At 29.7% G+C, this 22,283-nt stretch overlaps 1 protein-coding gene across 2 annotated transcripts in view; it reads right to left on the minus strand.

The window, feature by feature from the left end:
• Window positions 1-21,346, minus strand: part of LOC147806146 (N-acetylglucosamine transporter UNC93A-like) — a 51,633-nt gene extending 30,287 nt beyond the window's left edge. For both annotated transcript variants that reach the window (XM_087150296.1, XM_087150295.1), the window contains exon 1: window positions 21,213-21,346. The gene's annotated coding sequence lies outside the window, so the exon portion shown is untranslated. The remainder of the gene's footprint in view (window positions 1-21,212) is intronic.
• Between the last annotated feature and the right edge of the window lie 937 nt (window positions 21,347-22,283).

The raw sequence follows: 22,283 nt of genomic DNA on the forward strand, positions 1-22,283 counted from the left end.
TCACAGGCTAGTATTTTGGAACAGGGAATATTTTGGAACAGCTAGTATCTGGAACAGGGGCAAATATTGGAACAGGCGCTAGTATTGGAACAGGCGCTAGTATTGGAACTGGGAATATTTTGAAACAGGCAATATTTTTTCACAGCTAGTATTGGAACAGGGAATATTTTGGAACAGCTAGTATCTGGAACAGGCGCAAATATTGGAACAGGCGCAAATATTGGAACAGGCGCTAATATTGGAACTGGGAATATTTTGTCACAGGCTAGTATTGGAACAGGGAATATTTTGGAACAGCTAGTATTTTGTCACAGTCTTTCCTAGTATTTTGCAGTTTAAGCTAATTTGCAGCAATGCTGGGCACGGTGACCTGTCTTCCATGCTCTTTGGATTTTCGGGCATATGATAAGCAATAAATATTTTTACTTTTTATTTCAATATAAAAAGGGGTTGTTAAAATTATTAAAACTATATTTAATATGTTCTAGACATCTTAGTATGTTTAGTATGTTCTATTCAAGCCATATTTAAACACTATATTTTCTTTATATGCAAGCTATATTAACAAAGGAAGCCTACAGTTAGCGATTAAGGACTCAAAAACTAATTACATAGCTATTATTTTTTTAGGAACCTATTTAGGAAGTTAAGTAATGAAGTTTTAGGTAATTAAATTTATAAATTTTATACATTTAATAAAAAATTCAGAATATTTTGTTTGAAATAGTGAATTGTTTTCAATAGAGTAACTGTGCCTGCATTTACTTGAAAGTGCTCCACATTTTTTTTAATGGCTATTTCTGCTGCCTACTGTGTTTACTGTATTAATTACAATCGTCTTTTGGGGGAAGGAGTTTTACTTGGAGAATCCAGACACCTCTTTACGCCGTTGGCCCCCCACCTCCCTAGCTTTCGCTGCGGGTTTCTTTTTCGGCTTTCGTTTTGGAGGTCGAGATCGACCGTGACCTTCGAGGTCGCGAATTGACTCTCAATATCTTTAAATGAAGGCGTGTCCTTTACTTCCGTCGTAGTTATTTGTTGTGGTAATTCAATCAATGTTCTACGTGAAGAGTGATTTGTTATTTCGCTGAATTTCGTCCACTCGTATACAAATAGATGTCTCTCTGGCATTGCCTATTATTTTGTTGCTTAAGAGATTTATTTATTTTGAATTTTTGAAGAAAGTAAATAATATATTTTTAAATGATAATATTCTGCAGGAAAGGAAAAAAATCTGTTACAGTTAATTTGCCGAATTTTTGTCCCTTAATGGTTTGAATTTTACTTGATATAAAAATTATCATTAACGGCTACATAGTATGTGATATTTTTAAATTAATGTGCTAATTGTTTTAAAATGAAAATATTATTTATATAATCCAAGAAAAATTTAGAATTGTTATAAAAAGGCTTGTTTCTTTAAAAATTATGCTAAATTCGTATATTGGTGTTTATTTTGAATATTTAATTTTGTTTTAGAAATGTTTAAAAAAATATCGGATTATGCTCTTGCTGTATTTAATTTGTTAAATGTTTTAGCTCGTGCAAATTGGTAAAGCTGAATCAATTAAATTTTAGTAAACATATATTTTTCTTAGTTTAAAACTATAAATTGATGTTATTCGAATTATATTTAAAAAGTTGCATTGAACTGGGTTGCAATGTATGCAGTTAAACTACTTTTAGGTATTTAAGTAAATGAAATTATAAATCACTATCAGTAAATTTCACTAAATTTATTATGTCAGAAAATATAAATAATTTTACGAAAGTGGCGTTAGAATGAAGTGATTAGGAAACAAAGGGATCGTAATAATAATCACAAAACAAATCTTTGAGGAATAGTAGTTAGAGGGTTAAACGAAGGCGAGAATATATTTACATTAAGCGAGTACCTTCAGATCTGGGAAAACGATCTGTTTCGCAAAAAGAAACGACGATGGTTGCGAAGTAAACATGGGGGCTGGTGAGCGGCAGCAAATAGGGGCTCCTGCCAAAATTGCAGGAGTTGAAAAAAATAGTAATTTAAACACAACTTTGTTTACTAGATATTCGATTTAACAAATGATTTAAAATTAATCAGCTTTATTTATATATTTGAACTTACAAATTTTGTTACGCAACTGGAACCTCTATATAAGCACTAACTTCCCTGCTTTCTACAAAACGTAATTTGTATCAAATAAACATCTTGTTTAAAGCAAGTTTTTGTATAATCTATTTCGTAAAAAAGTTTACACAGTAAAAGAATTTAAGCTTATATTTAATTGAATTTTTGTCAACTTTAAATTCTAGAGGACGAATATTACGAAAAAATATAGTTGTAAATGTTTAGGTTCTCCTGGATCTTTTAAAGCATTTGTGATAAATCATACACAGTGTGTCACGGATCGATTTATAATTTTTTTATTAGAATTCTTTGAGAACAAGAAACAGAGCATTTGGCTACATAATGTATAAATGGTATAGAATTTATATTTTGTAGATTAGACTTATAAAGCAAATATGTTTTATATTTCTTTTGTCACGTTTGAGCATTAAAAAGAAAATGTGTACTTTTTTGTGAGTAAATTTTTTGTGAGTCAAACGATGTTTTCTGAAAATTTGATGAAATAAATATAACGAAAACTCAAAACTAATACTTTGAATGATAAAAAAAGCCCCAGTAAACCTCAGTTTAATTCATAAAAGTAAATATTTTACTGAAGAAAAAAACGATACTGAATTGAAGAAGTACAACACACTTTTGAAATATGCTAACCACTTGTCTTTAAGAAATACAGATGTTATTTATGAATTCACAGAAAAATGTCTCAACATTATTTTTTCAAAATCTGTAGCAGATAAAAATAAAGGACTTCATAATCTTATCTAAAATTGACTGAAGTTTTAAACATTATCAGGCAAATGACGTGTTAAAAGCTTGATTAATTGCTTTTTTTATTATTGAAAAACACTTAACAATAGAGAATAAAAGAGAAATTAATATATAATTGCTTTCATATAGTTTAAAAATTAATTAGAAAAAACCTTACCCATAGAAACAAAAAATGCTTTTCCTAATAATATTGTGAAATTAATAGAAAAATATGTATCTGTTACAAAAATACTTGCCATTTTAAACTATTTTTCAAGTATAAAAAAGTTGAAGATTTTTTTCTAAGACCTGTTATTTTGGAACAGGTATTTGGAACAGGTATTATTTTGCATCGTAACAGCTGGAACCTGTTATTTGAAAATACCTGTTATTGCCCATCACTAATAGATACAGAAATATATACTATTCTATAAAGAAGAACTATAACTATATATTATGCAGTTTTGTGCATATTCTGAATTCTTATTTATTCATTGGAATGACGAAAGCAATGCTGATTTCACTTTAATTTGTTATGAATTGAAGACAGAAAAAATTATTTTACCGTAATACGCACAATCTGTATCAGCAAGTGATCATGAAATTGGAAGTTATGTTGTTGGTAATAGAAAGGTAAAAATTATTGAGAAATTGTTCTTCAAATGCTTGGCGTGTTCTGCTTCAATGTTTGGCATGTTCTGGTTAGTTTTTTCAAGAAGTTCTACCTTTTCCTTAGGGAAATTTTGCTTCTTATTTGCTGCTAATAAAATGGCGTCCGTCATTGCCAATGGCTTTGTGGGAACTAATGTCCGCTATTTTCAGTCTCCCGCTAGATGGCGTACTCGAGCGTTGCGATCGCGAATTTCATGATCACTTGCTGTTACAGATGTGTATATTACGGTAAAATAATTTTTTCTGTCTTCAATTCATTACAAATTAAAATGAAGTCAACATTGCTTTCGACATTCCAATAAAGAAATGTGAATTCAGAACGTCAAGAACTGCAATAGTTATAGAATTCTTCTTTGTTATAGAACAGTATATATTTCTGTATCTATATAATTCGGAAAACAACAATAAAGAATCAACCAAATTACTTGAAATAGTGTCATTTGTGCTGATGATTAATAAATTTTTTATCGTTTTCTTGGTAAGTTTTTCTTAGTTTTGAAAGAATAGATAATTTCAACTAGAATTCAGCTGTTTTGTTTTTAAGCTACATATTCAAATTCATATCGAGATCTTACAATTATAAAATTTTTATGTGTGGTATGTTATCTAAAAGTAATAAGGGGATAATCTATGCGCATATTATTTGAAAATAAAACTTTCAAACGAAGAACATTTCATTTGGATCTCTACGGATTTATAAAGAAGGTAAGTGTTATGATTTTTAAAATAAAAAATTAGCTTGTAAAACTTTTTTTTCTTATTTGATGATAGTTCTCTACAGAATGGTTTCTTACGTCTGATTAAGAACTATAAGAAAAGAAACTATATGAAAGTTTTCAATGTAAAGAATTCTTAAAATCGTTTTTATCCTAAGAATTCTTTATTTTCCGTTTTATAGTTTACAATTTTTTGATAAAAATTTTTGTCAAAATACTTTTTTTGAAAACATAAATGGTATAACATTATGTGCTTATGTATACTTCTTGCATATTCTAATGTTTCAAGTAATATGATTCAGAGAAGTATGAATAAAAATTCGGTACTTATGTATTAACGCCACAACAGCTACAGACTTGGCTGTTTTCAAGTGCCGCCAATCTACGCCTAAAAGTTTTGTGACAAATCATAAAACGAAACACTTTATTTAAAATCAAAGTAGTTTATCGGATTTCGGTGGACAATGGGCAAAATATTTCGCTCCTGAAAAAATAAAATTACATCTTGTTCCATTTATGGCAAATCGCAAAGGCGCATTTTCGTAGCACTAAAAAATGGTAACAATCATTTTGGAATTCTTCTGATTTATAAAGCAGGTAAGTGTTAATTTTTATAAAATAAAAATTTTTACTTTTAAGTGGGTTTTTTCTTGATGATAGTTTTCTATAGAATGGTTTTCTACGTCTGATTATGAACCAAAAAAAAAACATTAAAGTTGTTAATTTTAATATAAGGAATTCTTAGAATTGTTTTTTTTTTCTGTTTTGTATCGTAAGCATTCTTTAGTTTACGTTTTTCAGTTTCTAAATAATGATTTTTATTAAAACTTAAAATTTTTTGATATAATTACTTGTCAAAAAACTTTATTTACAAAATTAAATTACATAAAATTATGAAGCTTATGTATACTTTTTGCTTATTTTAATGTTTGAAGTAATATGATTCTTAAAACTATGGAATGTAAAGTTTAAATAGGCCTTTCAGATTATATCATTAAATTTAGTAAAACTATTTCTCAGGCATTAGGTTTTAACTCTAATAAGAAGATACATATTTTTTTCTGTTCATTTACAAATATTTTTCAGATGTGTTTTGGATGCTCCTTCTTTAAAAAAAAAAAAGAGATACCATCTTGTTTTCTGTTGTATAAGAAAGGATATCAAACATTTTTCTTTTTTAAATTTAATAAGCCACATTAAAGAAGGAACGTTACAATGCTACACGCTACATTAAAGACGTCTCCAGAGTAACTGAATAACGGTCTTGGCCAAGATGACGGTTCATATAGAAAAGTAGCCCTTAATTCTCACATTGGATTGAATGAAACTGGATCATTCCATTTATTTCGAAGGTGGGGAAAGTAGAATTTACTGCGCATCATTTCGGTGCAGGAACTATACAGTGAATCCGATTGCAATATTTTCTTTGAAAACACATAAGCTCCTATTCTTTCTGCAAGCAGATTTTTAAAATTAGAATTATGGCGCCATTTACCAATTTGGATTTATATATACATTAACTTATACATTTCTAATAAGTTTTAAATTAATCGGATGTTTTTTAAGATAATATTTTTTACACTCTGATTACATTTTTTTAAATCGTAACTGATTTCATATAGTGTCTGAAATATTTTTTTTATATCTCTTTATGTATTTTTATGAAGTTGAGGTAAGAAAATCTAAGTAAAATCTAGAAAGATTAATCATAGTATAGAATTGCCCTGCCCGGTATACATTTGCCCGGTATACCCTACACTGATGTTTTTTTTAAGGTCAAGGGCCACTGCCCGGTATACATTTGCCCGGTATACCCTATACACTGATGTTTTTTTTAAGGTCAAGGGCCGCTGCCCGGTATACCCTACACTGATGTTTTTTTAAGGTCAGTGGCCACTGCCCGGTATACATTTGCCCGGTATACCCTACGCTGATGTTTCTTCTAATCTATCATCAGTAAGTATTAAAATATCGAATGAATGTAATTATATCCACGAATAAATTAATATCAAATCGGATGTAATAAATATTTCGGACATTCACCAAAGCGACTATGTGATTGTCAACATTCACCGGTGAAAGTCAACAACCACCGATTTCTGTCATTCACAGTAACATGCACATCTTTCCCATAATAACCTCATCAGGACGTTTATTTCATACTTTGCCTAAATAACGTCTGACATTATATATAATGCCTAGGCAATGTGTGAAATATAAATCATTTCATACTTTGCCGGCAAGTTTTAGGCATTATATATAATGCCGGATATCATACTTTGTCGGTAACAGATATAAAAATTGATTTAAAAAAAAGCATAAGTGCAACACTTTAAAAAAATACTACGAAAAATACCGCTCCCCTATTTTAAGTCAAACAATACTTGCCATACATATTATTGAAAATACTACGTATGAAAGTAAATTCCGACGCAAGCGCAGTAAATTCTACTTTCCCCACCTTTGAAATAAATGGAATGATCCAGACTCATTCAGATCCAATGTGGGAATCAAGGGCTAGTATATAGAAATCACAGGTATGCGTCTCATACAACAACGCCCCCTATAGTTCGTTGCGATCGCGAATTGTTTTTCTATAAATATTTTAGTTTGATTTGATACACATATAATTTAATAGGGTAGTATATTTTATTTTCAAACTTAGTGGATAACAATTGTAAAAAATGAGTGAAAACAATACCACGGACAATGCGACGGATTTAAGGTTATGTCAAGGTACGTCTTTCGTGAATATCAATTGATTGTTAGGTTTTCTCTTTTCTAATTGCCATTTATATTTCACCAAATACAGCCATGAGGGATATTAAATTATTTATTGCAAAATCTTTATTGCCACTATCCACTGCAGGTTCACAAGCTCTTGCAAACGTTACTGGTGAAGAAATTGATTATTGTGAGCGGCCTGTGATCCTTGCAGAAGATTTTAATGTGAATTTCTCGTTACCTGAAGCTGAAACATTATTAATCTTTCCTAAAGACAAATTTGGATTGGAAATGATAAATGGTAGGAATGATCCAACAACCAAAGGGTTAACTATCATTGATGCTGTTTTTGCAAGAAATATTGAAAAAATAGAACTCAAACATTTCGTTTCTTACTTTTATCATAATCCCATTGTAAAAGGTATAGATTTGGATATTTCTCCACTCGAAAATGACAATTAAAAGATGCGATCAATTGAGAATTGCAAGCATTGTTAATAAAGTGCGTCTTAAAGAAACAATATGATTTCACTAAAAATCAATTTCTACCCCTTCCTATTTTCATTTCCACATTACGAAGTTTCACTTCTTCCACGCGGAGGGACTCCACGCAATATTTTTTTTTATTAAATAAAAGAACTAAATTAGGGTACTCTATGTTAATATTTATCTTAACTACTATCCCGAATTCTTTTATTCGTTCCTTGCCGCCTACAACTTTTGGCCTTTCTTTTATCTCTCGTATGACGTGCTATGATTGATGTCAGACAGCCTTTCTTTCCATCTTCCTTTCGCAGTTTGTATTCATTTTAATGGAATTGTTTTTCCAATTAAATCTTTATAACTCGAATTTTTAAACTTGCATATTTAATTTAAAATTTAATTTTCTTGCAGATTGAATTTTATTATTTAACCGTATTTACTACGCGTAAAACATAAAAGAGTCAATTTAACTTCTTCCGACTTGATTTTTTATTCTTTTGGCTACAACTGGTATAAGAAGTGAACCATTTTTAGGATATTTTATTTCTATTCAGTATTTGACAACCTCATAATTCATTATTCAATTTATGGGATAGTGGAAAATTATTTCCTTATTTTATCTAATAAATAATTCTATATAATTTTTATTAGGTAAAATAATGGAAGGTAGAACAAATTCCATATATATAAATAAAAAAAAATCTATTTAATCTTATAACAAACTGTTCAAAACTACTTCAATTATTACATTAGTAATAATTATACGACATACTCTAATTCTTACTAAATAAAATAATACTTTTAAACCGAGACTATTGTTTTCATAAAAAATTGATAAATAAACTTTTTGAAAAAAAAAATTTTTTTCTTCACATAAAAAATTTTTTAGTTCTATATAAGTGAGCAAAAATTCCTTTAAAACTATATTATTATATTTCTTATATTAGTTTCTATGTGTTTAATATATTGAAAAGGAGCATTTGTTGTAACTTTGAACTAAATTTTTACTAGAAAGCAATTTCCTTATTCGTTTTAGCCCAATAAATTCAATTTTTAATAAATCTGGTTAACGTTCTCTTTTCACCGGGAAATTGGAAGACATTTTTCCTTGTAATGTTTCACAGTAAAAGTTCCACATGAAAGTAAACTTTTTCCTTGTTTGTTACTTGAAGTAGGAGCGACTTTATTTTTTGGGAGTTCTAAATTACTAGGATACGGAGAGTGAATCGTAACATTAGGGACAGCAAAATCGTTATATTAATCTTCTGTTCCTCATTGGTTAAGAGATAAAGTTTCTCACCGAGTAATGAAAAGCTTAAGAGATTTTACTAAGATAAATCTATCATTGCGCTGAACTGAAAATTTAAATTTTCAGTCAGTAGCGAGTAGCCGGTAGAATAAAATAACTTAGTAGCCACTTTTTCCTAAAGCCCAGTTAGTCTATGACCGATATCCATAGGTCCTTTTCATACCACAGCCTCTTTTTGCAAACTTTTATTTGCTTCTATTAAATCATATTTTTCGAAAAAACTCATATTAGAAATGATTGACGGCTAAAGTTAATTAACAATAAAATAGTATTAATATGTGACGAAATTTAGTAAAAATTTTGCCATTAAATGGTTTGATTTAAGAATATTTGGGGAGGCAAAATACATTACAACTTTAAGAAATTGGAGTTGTTAAGGAACTCTCTTTCCACATGAATCTTTCCATCACAAATTGAAAGATTTTGAAGAATCAAATTTTTGAATGGACAGATTGGGCACTTTCTTTCTTCCAGATTTCCTTCTTTCTTGCAAATTTCTGCATTCCGGAGTTTTTCTGCATTCCTAAACTTTTATCATGAAACGATTTTCGAAAAAATAAATTTGAAAAGATTAGGAAAAGTAACTGTTTGTTTGTTTATTTTAAGTCGCCACTTTTTTTGTTGACCAATGATTATTTTTAGGGCTACACACATTGCATATAAATTACGTTTACAGTTATTGGATGATTAAAAACTAAACTGTGATAGTTAAAACCTTTTTCAAACATCATAGTAAACAGTTCAAATATTTTTAAATTTACACGTTTAACAGAAGCTACGCTAATAAATGCTATTAAAAATTTAATTAGTTATTTAGTGCACTTCCAGCTGATATTTTCCTTCCGAAGCAAAATTTTACATAAATCCATCCGAATATTCAACCCAAATTTCTGTTAGAAATTTTTCTTTAAATTTATCTTAGTAAAATAAAAAAATAAAAAGTTATGTTTTTTTTTATATAGAAGAACAATGAATTTTTTTGAATTGTATCTTATACAGTTGTTCTGCAGAAACTTATGAAAAATTTTAGATTGTTTCGAACAAATGTCGCTGGGTAATAAATACAAATTTTACTTTGCACCCCGTTCCTGGATCTGGATAAATTTTGGAACCGATTAATCTCTATTTCATTGTTTTGTGAAAACGAAAAATTTTTTTAAATATTAAGACATTTTTGTAATCACTGTATTTTAATTTCGAGTAAAATTTAAAATATAAATATAAATTTTGAACTTGTGTAAGATCCTATACAACAGGACAGTTGATACAAATTCTGTCAAATTGACACTCAGTTGTTTCATATTCGATAAGTAGTTTCGTAAACATAAAAGTAGTTTCGATTCATTATATTTTTAAAGTTTTTAAAAAAAAAGGTATTCCAATGAAAAACCTTGAAAGAATAGAAGCTTATTTGGCATCCACTGTTGGCGAAATATGTTTGGCCCAATTTTTTAGAAATATGTTTGGCCAATTCACATGTCAACAAAAAAAATGGTCGACGTGATTTTACCAAGAACCAATTATTTTATCTTCAAAGCAAATAGTCATAATGTTTTAAAAAAATAAATAAAGTTTTTTACATTTTTTAGTAATTATTTTAAATTCATACGTTAATTACTAAACAGATTTTGCAAAAATCTTATTATGAAAATAAATATAAATTATTTACTATTTAATAATTGCAAAATGATTAAAAAGTTAGATATAGTTTTAAATATATTTATAATAAAAATTTTGCTGCCTACGGTAATATCATAGGATTATTTTATTATGAAAAACACTATTTAGTTTTAAGCCAGAGGTCGCCAAAGTGGTCTATATAGACCCCCAGGGGTCTATATATCGATCCGAGCCAGGGCTTGAATGGGGGTCGTTCCGAATCGGAAGGATCGATTGGGGGTCGAAGAAAAAACAGTTCTTAATACGCAAATCATACATACCCAATTGAGTTGGTATAATGTGTTAATTTTTTTAGAATTGACTTAATATCAGACATCATTTATAACAAACAAATTAAACGATTCCTATGTGTCTTCTATGCGAAAAAACTTTTGGAATTGACTACATGAAATCATCAAAATTGAAAGATCATCTTCATAGGGTTCACTCAGATAAAAAAATAAATAAAGAACTTGAATTTTTCAAAAAACTTAAAGAAAAATTCACATGTCAACCAACTATAAGAAGTTTTATGAAGCAGTCTACTGAAGTTGAAACTGAAGGAGGATCAATAGCTTCGTACAAGATTTCGCTTAATATAGTAAAGAGGGGGAAAACCACACGCAATCGCTGAAAAAATTGCTATGTCTGCAATTAAAGACATCATTGAGAATGTAATAAAAAAAGGACTTCGTTAATGTTTTAAAATCATTGACTTTAAGTGAAAATTCTGTAAAACGGCGTATTGACGAAATGACTGAAGAAGTTGAAAATACGGTAGTTTCAGAGCTAAAAAAATTGCAAGTTCTCTATTCAACTTGATGAATCTGTTTTTGGCTTTTCTACTATTCTTATGGTGCACTTTAGATATTTCAGTAAAATGAAAGGACTAGTCAATGATGAATTTTTATTTGGTAAATATCTTGAAACTGATGGAAAAGGAGAGACAATTTTTAGTTTTCAAGAATATTTAAATATATTATGATATTCCACTTGAAAATATAATAGCGGTATCACAGATGGGGCACCTGCTATGGTAGGGCGTTACCGAGGTTTTGCTACATTTCTCAAAGAAAAAGTGCCTGGTATACGTACTATTCATGGTGTGTTGCATAGAAACAACTTAGTAGCAAAATATTTGAGTCCAGAGTTACATAAAGCTTTACAGTTTTGTATTAAGTGTATCAATCAAATTAAAGCCCAACCTCTTAAATCAAGATAATTTTCCAAACTTTGTGAGGAAAACAACGAGTTATTTAACCAATTACTTCTGCACACCGAAATTAGATGGTGGTCTAGAGGTGTATGCTCGCAAAGGCTCGTAGAGTTATTTGACTCCACAACCGAATTTCTCAGGGAAATAAACCCTGTTCTGAGTGATGAACTCCAAAACAATAAGAACCGTATTTTTTAGTTATCGGACTTATTTGGAAAATTTAATGATGTCCAAACAAAGCTGAAAGGAAAAGATGTAACAGTTATAGAAGTTCGAACAATACTGTTAGGCTTCCAAGTAAAATTAAATTTAATTAGATCTTCATTGCTACGTAAGGATTATCAATATTTTTCAAATCTGCGACAGTTAGAAATAAAAGAAGAAGACTTGGAAATATATACAAGTCATCTTCAAAAATTGAGCGATGATTTTAAACTGCGCTTTGTTGATTTGGAAAACACTGACATCCCTGATAGGATCATTGTGCCATTTTCTGCACAAATTGAAAATATGACAAATTGACCTGCAAGATGAGTTTGCTGAATTATTTTAGGATCTTGAAGCATAGACGTTTTTTAAAAATTTAACAATAGACAAATTTTGAACAAATATAAGGGTCATTCTCACGAAAACTGTCATTTTTCAGTTCATAAAATCCCAAAAAAATAAAGTGAATAAAAAGCTCTGAAATTTTCCATATTAATAGAAATATGTAATGGCATTATAAAGAAAGTATATATCCTATTAATTATACTCAATATTTAAATAAATTAATTAATTTCACTGTTTGAAAAGTGAAGGAATGATCTTTTATTTTAATACATGTTTTTCTCTAAGTTACAGCTACCTCAAGTTTGAAAATGATAACATACTAAGTATATCTAACATTTATTATAATTTAGTTTTATATACTTAATAGTTTTTAAAGGTTTGGGAAATAAAATTGGCTGGCACGATTGAACAAAAAAAAATTTATAATATACTCATATTGCATCTTTCCCTTTTTTCAGCATCACTCCCTCACTTTATACACCAGTGAGGGAATGACGAATTTAATAAAATTTTAAAATAACAGTTAGGCCTAATTAGTTTCTGAAATCAATCACATACCATTATATTCATACAAGAAAGCAACATATAATTATCCACTTTCTCGATGAAGTTGTATTTTATTTTACTTTAAAAAACGATATGAGGGAATGACAAATGTAAAAAATTTTACCTGGTTTGATTTATTCAAATTTATTCCACAGCAAAGCTTCTTTAAGTTGAAGATGGAAACATAATACAATTTTGTTCTATGATGCCAGTTGTTAACTGCTAAAGTTTTTATTAAAATATTTTTATTCTAAGAAGAGTGCAGGTGATAAAAACATTGTTGTGAGGGAATGACGCGAAACATTGGGGACAAAGTTTAAAATAGTGCTAAGTTAATATTTTTATCAGAAATTAAATTTAAAATTTATTTTCTGAATTCTATATTTCAATAGTCTGAAATAAAAAAGACGAATTTGTAATTTTTTTTATTTTTATTTCAGAAACAATTTTTTCTTTTTTTAAATCAAGAATGGGGACAAGTGAGGGAATGACATATTGGTATATTTTAATTACCTAAAATAAATAATAAATAAAAATTGATAATTTTTTTTTATTCTTTTGTTAGCCTGCATTCTGAAGGACATTTTCCCTGAAATTTTTTTTTCGTAAGTTGCAAAACAAACATAAAATATATTGGGGACATGAAAATGGCTGTTTTTGTGAGAATGACCCATAAATATAATGCAAAAATATGTCAAACTTTGAGAAATAGCTCAGCCTTTTATGCTAGCATTTCCAAGTTCTGGTATGGTCAAAGTCGGTTTCAGTCACGTAAATTCAATATTAACTAAGTACAGAAATAAATTAATTGTGGAGATTTGAGGGGATTAAAATTGACCAATTTTTAACCCAATATAGCGAACCTTGCAAAAAAAAACACCAGGCACACCCATCCCATTAATTAAGAAGCAATAAATCTGTAGTTACTTTACTTATTATTTCTACTTATTTATAATTACTTATTATTTAATAAATATTAAGGTATTTAAACTTCAACATTAATTTATTTTTCATAAAACTCTTGTTACACAATGTACTATTACTTTAATAAATGTTTAAAATCATAAAATAAATGTACAAACACAGTATCTAATAGAGTTTTATTTTAATTAACAGAAAATTACTTTTATGGGGGTCGATGGAGATTTCGAAAAATTATATAGGGGTCGATGATCAAAAAAGTTTGGCGACCTCTGTTTTAAGCTGTAGTATTCTTAATCGATAATGAATCGATTAAGTAAGATGATTATAAATTATTTATTATATGTTGGATGGCAACAGCCAGAGATGAAAAATAGAACAGCAACGGTGAATAAATATTTGCTAACCTTCTGAATAAGTCTATCTTGTATTAAAGCGATAAAACAACACTTCAATGGTGACTATGCGGACGATTTGAATTGATATTAATTATACCCATCAAGAATTTTGTTTAGTTTGATTCTGATCTCAGTTTGAGAAAAGAAAAAAATCTGGTGACGCCATTCAGACTTCTTTCGCCATGTCTGAGGTAAGTGCTGTACAAATACCACTATATAACAGATCAGATCCTGCTCTTTGGTTTATTATGTGTGAAAGCACGTTTAGATTGGCATCTCCCAAACCTATAACATAATCTATAACCAAATATAATTACATTGTTTCTCAATTACCGCCAGAGATTGCATCGATTGTACGAGATATTTCCTGATGCTATCCTGATGCTACAGATCCTTACAATAATTTAAAAACAGAATTAATTGTTAGATCAGGCGAGTCATCGCAACAAGAAATTCGCCAACTTTTGTCTGGTGAAGAACTGGGTAACAGGAAGCCTTCCGAACTATTAAGGATTATGAAACGTCGTGCAGAAACATTAAAAGTCCCTGAAAAGCTTATGTTAGAATTATTTTTGCAGCGTTTGCCAACATCAGTACAAACGATTTTAGCAGCTGTTTCAGATTTAACTTTATAAAAAGCAGCCGACATTTCCGATAAGATATTAGAAGTCACGCCAGTTCCCATGGAAACCCACTCTATAACTGAAAACGATTCAAATTCAATGGAAGAGAAATTACTTCGCCAAATAAAAAAATTAAATGAAAGAATTGACAAACTTAAAATTTCTCGCTTTCGTTCTCCTTATCGCAGGAACAGAAGTAATAGTGTTAAAAAACGAGATTAATCTGTTTGCTGGTACCATCGCAATTTTGGAAACAAATGTAAACCAGGAAAATGCGTTATGCCATGTAAGTTTCGGGAAAACGGAGTTGGCGAAGAATAAACGCGACATGTTCTTTGCCACAAACATCGCGTCGCCTGTTCATTCGAGACCGAACAACAAACTTATCATTTCTGGTCGATACTGGATCCGACGTGTCCATTCTCCCGGCAAATTATATTCAAAATTTTATGTAAAATATTATGTCGTTTCAGAGTATAATTCTCTGACACTGGGGGGATACCCCGTAGTATTCTTAATCGATAATGAATCGATTAAGTTAGATGATTATAAATTATTTATTATATGTTGGATGGTAACAGCCAGAGATGAAAAATAGAACAGCAACGGTGAATAAATATTTGCTAACCTTCTGAATAAGTCTATCTTGTATTAAAGCGATAAAACAACACTTCAAAGCAATACAGTTGAAATAAAATAATCAAAATCTGAAACTTAATAATAACATTAAATTATACTAGGAAAAGATGATAAATATCGTTGAGCAATGGCAAAAAAGTATTTTACTGGTAAAAAATATCCTTTCTAAGTTTTTACAATTTCATGTCAAAAACAATCAAGGAAATCTTAGTCACTTTTCTGAATAAAGGAGTATTAATAGTCATAAAGTAATAAATTGCACGCTTATTAAATTTAGAATCTTTCGAGATGTCTGCGCTATCTGTTATAAATGTAGTTCTTTTCTCTCTATGGTATTTAGAACAAAAGTTGTTTTACTTAGTGCCATCATAATAGAAGTCATATTTATTCTTATTTGAGTTGTTTATTCTTTTTGTCTGCGTCCTAACCAAAAAGGTTTATCTGGAGGTAAAGAAAAAAAAACACACAATAATTTGTAAATCAGTGTGGACAACCAAAATAAAACGTTAAATCAGAAAGTTAAACAAAATTATTCAAGAACCATTGTTTTCTGAATCTAGTCATAACCGAAATTTTATTTATGAAAAGAAAATATCCAAACTAAATTCCTTTGAGAACTTAACTTGATCGCTGAAATGTACCAAAAAACTCGAAATTTTTGTAGACTAAAATATAGTCTATTATGGTGCGATATGAAAACTATCAAGTAAAAATAGAAATGATAAAAAGGGATGAAAGTAAAAAGCAAAACTTGCTATTGTTATTCAAGCAATCAACAGTTGATTTTCGATAAAAATGACTTTCAATTTTTAAAAATATTACAGACGATGGCTCATTAAAAAAGAACATGATTATTTTTTTACGAAATTTGTTTGAACATAGCATGCAATTTAAATTGCTGAATTAATAGAGAAACAATATCCATAATTAAAAATGGCATAATTTTAAAATGAAACTTGCAAATTGAAACAATTTTCAACACATGCATAAAGAAATAATCGGGAAAAAGTTTAAGTTGAAAATTGCTTTAAAAAATCTTCAACAAAAAATCCATTTTCGTTTTTTTTAGTGGAGTATTTAATTCAATTTTCATCAAATTAACTTTAAAGTTTTGCATTTTATCAATAACTTACGTAGTTTCTATCTCTCAAAGGATATTTGTTTGTGTTTTTTATTTGTAAATTATAAATTAAGTGAAAAGAACCGTACGTCTGGTTCCGTGAATGCCCAGAGTTACAGGCAGGAGGTCCTAGAGCCCTACGTGCGTCTTTTCAGGGGCGCTGTTGGCCCTGAGTTCATTTTTATGGACGACAATGCGCGACCACATAGGGCTCTCATGGTTGATGAGTATCTGGAAAGCGAGGATATTCAACGAATGGATTGGCCAGCCAAATCCACTGACCTGAATCCTATTGAACATGCTTGGGATGCTCTTATAAGAGCTATTGCGATGCGCCAACCTCCCCCCGGAACCATTCTGGAGTTAAAAATTGCTCTGGTGGAAGAATGGGAGGGTCTTCCACAAGTCCTCCTTAACTCCCTTATTAACAGCATGCATACTCGTTGTGCATGATGTCTGTCTGTCAGGGGTACCATACACCATACTAGAGGCAACACACACTGTACAAGCCTCACTTTTATTGTCATCTTTTATCCTTAAGTTCAGACTACATTGGATTTACTGGCAATAGGTCTTGCCAGTGAATGGCACTTTCATTTTTGTTTTGCATACTATATTATCATGGAATAAGCTATATCCATACCAAATTTAATTTATTTATATTCAGTAATTTTTGGGATATTTGGGAAAATGTCTTCCATCTCTTAATTTTGACCACCAGTGTAGCTGAGAGGGCTAATCTGACAATCTCATGACCTGAAGAATAAGGGTTCGATGTAGAGCATTGACACCACAATATTTCCTCCATTCTCTTCCACACGTGAACAGTTCCCAGTGTCCTGTACTTCTTAATTTGTGACCCGGGACTTTAAGCGTACGATACTCTCCTTCTTGCACAAAGATCAGCTCTATAAAGCTGCTGAACTATCTCCAATGTTCAGTTAAATTTCTTTTTTACGATTTGCTAGTTGTAAATAGTTGAAAAATCGCATAATGTTGTATTCATAGCTTTTTATCCATACTAAATGTAAAGGGTTTCTAAACCATAAAATGAAGAAATGTTCTTTACCGTAAACTTTACGATTAATTGGATGGGCTGACTGCTGCCGGTCATTTGACCATAATATTAGAATGAGAATACTAACAGTGGATGACTAAAACTAACAGAATAATTGAAAAAATTATACTGTCTGTAAAGCGTTGTTAAAAAAAATTAAAGGCTTGCAAGGGCTTACGATACTATTTTAAACGAAACCCATACTAAAATCTGAAACCAGTCAACAAAAAAAATTTTCTTTCTAATATAAATAACTCACCGAGTTTTTTTTTTTATTTAAAACACTTTTTGAATTGTAATCCTGAAAGTCCTGCACCAAAGCAAAGAGAAGAAAAAATACCCCTGGAATAATTCTCATGTTCCTATCAATTTTCGCACAAAATGGTTGAGACTATTATTCCGTTACTATTCTTCACGGTCCGAGTAAATCCAGTTTCCGTTTCTTAGTTTTCGAAAACTCTAGCACTTATTTCCATGAAGATGTCACATCAAAACTAAATCCAATTTTAAAAAATTCTTTATCCTATAACAGGATTTACGCTGTCGCTGAATCTCAAAAGTAAATCCAGTACCCTAAAATAGATTTTTATTTGCCTCTTTCATATAAATTACAAAAAACATTTTAGGGCAATTTTTTCAAAAGATTTAAATTTTTTCCTTGCTAGTATGTACTAAAATAAATTTTATGTAAGTTCTGGTGCTATTTTTTATTTATAAATTTATATTTGTTCAAATTAACACTTTTCGTATGGACAACTAAAATTTTAAATCGGTTTATGGTAAATACAATAATGTAAATCCAACTTAAAAGGCAGAACATAACGAAATAATATTGAAATTGTGTTGTAAGTACCAATTCAGTTAGATAATTTGCAGCATTTTTAAAAATAGAAGTTTGTCTTATCATAAATAATATTAGTTCACCAAACATGATCATAGTAATATTAGAGTTATATTCGAGAATTGCAGTTGTTAAGATCTAATGTTATTTCTCACAAATTGTGAAAACAATAAAAGAACTAAATGAGGTGCACTGAAATAAAAAATTTAGATAAACTGCTGAATAAAAAAGTTTTTTTTCGATTGCCTCACACCACAACCTAGCACAAACGGGATTCAAAAATAAAATAAAAGGTGAACTTGTCTAAAATATGCCATCTCATCATAAAGAGAATACTACAGTTTCATGTGAAAAATGTTCTTTTAAACATTACAAAACTGGAACCGATAAGAACCGGGTCCCCCTAACAGTATATTTTGGTGACAACAACATCAATTCTTCTAATTAAGTTATAGAGTAATGAGATGGAGAGCAAAGACCAGACATTGAGCAATCCTTGTTGCAGCTCATTTGATGATCGTAGAGAAGGGTTTGAATCGACTACTTCTCTAAGGTAATCCCAAACATTCTCTATCAGACTCATGTCTGAAGATCTGAGTAGACAATCCTTTCAATGAATATCTTCACTTTTCAGAAAACACTCATCAAGAGATGAGGTCCACATGGCCACGTGCTGCTGTTCATTTAAAATGAAATTAGAGCCAATGAATCTCTAAAAATGAGCAAAAGCATAGCTCCAAGAACATAGCTCTACATTTAAACCAGGAGCAATGCCTCTTTGATAGACACGAAGGTCATATTGCTGTCCGAAATAATAAAGTATCAATTCCATAATGGTTGATTTCTCGTACAATACAGCTTAGATAAAGGATACCTGGTTTGTTCTACGCGAAAAATTTCACCAGGGAGAAAAGACCGACCCTCCAATGTACAAAAATTAGTCTCTATGGAAGCGAAAGTTGGATTGTTTGAAAAGGTATCATATTGGGTAGTTGAACGATGAACACTCCTATGTCTTTCAACGAGGCACTGTTGCCAGTTTGTGAACTGAGCTCTGTGTTTGCATTTAAGTCATTCAATTAATTTTACTTTCGTTTCGTCTATTTCACGATAGCATGCGGTACTTGGACTTCCTGCAGGAGATATTTTGGAGTGCGAAGATATTTGCCAGAGAGCTCCAAGAACCAAAAGAGGTCACCTAGTTATGTATTTAAACCTGAATACGATAGAAAATATTTGGGACTACCTTGGAATACCAGTTGCTTTTTCAGTTCCTCTTCTACGGTCATTATATTGGCACTTTCAGTTTCAGATTAGACACGGAAAACAGGTTGTACCCTAGCTTTAGAAGCTAGAGTAATAATTTATAAAGTCCGTAAGTTAAAAAAGATGATAAAGCTTTATTTAATAATAATGATTATTAATGGTTTGTCTCAAAATTTAAATTTTGATTTCAATGTCTTGGGTACGCGATGTACAACATAACAATATGATTGCAAATCGTTCCAAACATTGATAATAACAACTTGCTTGACTTCAGTAAATGGCATATGTCATAAGTAAATTAAAAAAATTCTGCTTATAGCAAATATCACTAACAATTTACCGCGAGTCAGACTAATTTGAAAAACCTTAATCTCCTAATTTGCTGATAATTTCAACAGTTTTGTTCTTTCTAAAAAATGAGCATGCAAAACTTCAAAATACATTTTTATTTAGAGTTTTACATTTTTATAAATAATATGCAAAAAAAAAGCGAACTCCTTAATAACTATTGATCAGATTTCTACGTACGAGGTTTCTGTCTTAATGGTTCTAAAGACTGCCCTTTAATTTATTGATTTAAGTTTCCAAAAATATGTTAAATTTCAATACAAGACGCAAAAACTCTGAATAACTAATGTTAATGTTTTAAAATTTTTGATGAATTTTTGATTCTTGATTCTCAAAATGTAAAAGTAGTCGCAACCTCGAAAATGGAGTTTTAATACTTTTAAACAAAAAAGTGGTAGCACCTTTGAACTTTAAATGTTAATTTCAAATGCTGCGCGTACAAATTTTCTCTACTCCGATATTGATGAAGAAAATATTTTGCGCACAATTATAAAACTTGCTTATCCAACACGAGAATTCCATGCAATTTTTTTTTACTTACTAATAGCCGAAACTTTCTACGATATACTAAGCTTCACAATAAAAAATAGAACTTCTTTGAGACAGCGAAATTCGTTATAAGGGAAACTGATATAAAATAAACTAACTGTAACCTTCGATCGCTATGGAGACTAAGTTATCGGGACCATATTTACCAGATTGCAGTTCCCATACTTTGATGATCTAAAACTATTATAAGCTAAGATCCCTTAAACTATTATAAGCTAAGATTGAGTCCATTATAAGTTACATTATAAGTTAAGATTGAGTCTATTATAAGTTATATTATAAATTATATGGACTACTATGAGATATGAACGAGTTAATATTGAGTCAAAGCATGTGAAAATTTGATGATTAGATCAGAACTTATTAAGGTGCATTTATTTATTTTGAAACTGAGCATACTAAAACAAACTTTTACCTCTAGCTGCTCTTCAAACACAAAATGACAACATAATCGTAATCTAAACACACTTTTCAACTTAAATCGCTATATTATTAACTTGTAAAATTATTTTTATTTTATTATAAATAAATATAAATAAGCTTAACTCACTTAAAATTAAATAAATTTACACATATTTGATGTAAAATAAAACCTAAAACATAATATATAAATGGTTTTGAATTCAGATACACAAAACAGTTTAGTACAAAGCGTGTTATAGAAATCAACAGAATAAAAAACAAATAAAATGACGACGTATTTCTAAGCGACTTACCGGTGCGTTGCGATTACCATTAACTCCAAGATCATGAGCTTAGAAACTTCATTGGCATTCACTGCAATGTAAGAATCTGTCTTTGTATAGTTATGAAAGATGTTTTATTCATCATTCGTTGGTTTACCTCTACTGAATTCATGAATTTATATTCCTTCAACTTTAAGAGGATTACAAAACATTCGCCAGGATATTTATTTTTATCACTGTGTGAAAATACTTAACAATAAATATATTAAAAAAATAAAAGACCTGCCTTTTAGTTAATGAGCCATCTATTGCTTCTTTTTTAAGGAATACTTCGGTCAAATAAAACATTTATTTACCAATTCTGTTTAGTTTCACATAATTTTGATGGAAAAAAAATCTATTCAAAAAGTCTGTCAAAAAGATATTACTTGCATTTGAAAATACATGTACAATAAATTAAAAGAAAATTGCACACATCCCAAACGATCTGCTTTTCAACTAATTAACCATTTATTGCTTGTTTTTAAGTAATATTTCGGTCAAATAATATGAAGAATAATAAATTCCGGTTCATTTCAAATAAATTTTTAAAAATCAACTGCTTAAAAGATTTGTCGGAAAGTTATCTCTTCTATTTAAAAATACATATATAACAAATTTGAAAAAAATGCAAACACTTCGCAAAAGACCTGCCTTTCAGCTAATGAGTCATATATTGCTTGTTTCTTATGTAATATTTTGGTCAAATAATATGAATAAGAACAATTTCCATTTAATTTCAAATGAAATTTTCAAAACGCACAATTTAAAAAGTTTGTCAAAAAGTTATCTCTTCTATTTGAAAATACATATATGCATTTAAAAAAATTATTACACACATCGCATAAGATCTGCCTCTCAGCTAATAAGCCATCTATTGCTTGTTTCTTAAATAATATTTCAGTCAAATAAGCTATGATTGTAACAAATTACATTTAGTTTTCAATACAATTAGTCAAGAAAATTAATTAATTAAAAATACAAGGATAAAGACATTAAGCTAGAATTAATAATGCATTATAAAATACAGGTGGTTATCAAAATAATGGAAACACCCTAGAT

Source organism: Parasteatoda tepidariorum, chromosome 8 (assembly GCF_982258835.1).
Source record: "Parasteatoda tepidariorum strain Cologne lab strain chromosome 8, Ptep-v5.0, whole genome shotgun sequence".
Taxonomy (NCBI): domain Eukaryota; kingdom Metazoa; phylum Arthropoda; class Arachnida; order Araneae; family Theridiidae; genus Parasteatoda; species Parasteatoda tepidariorum.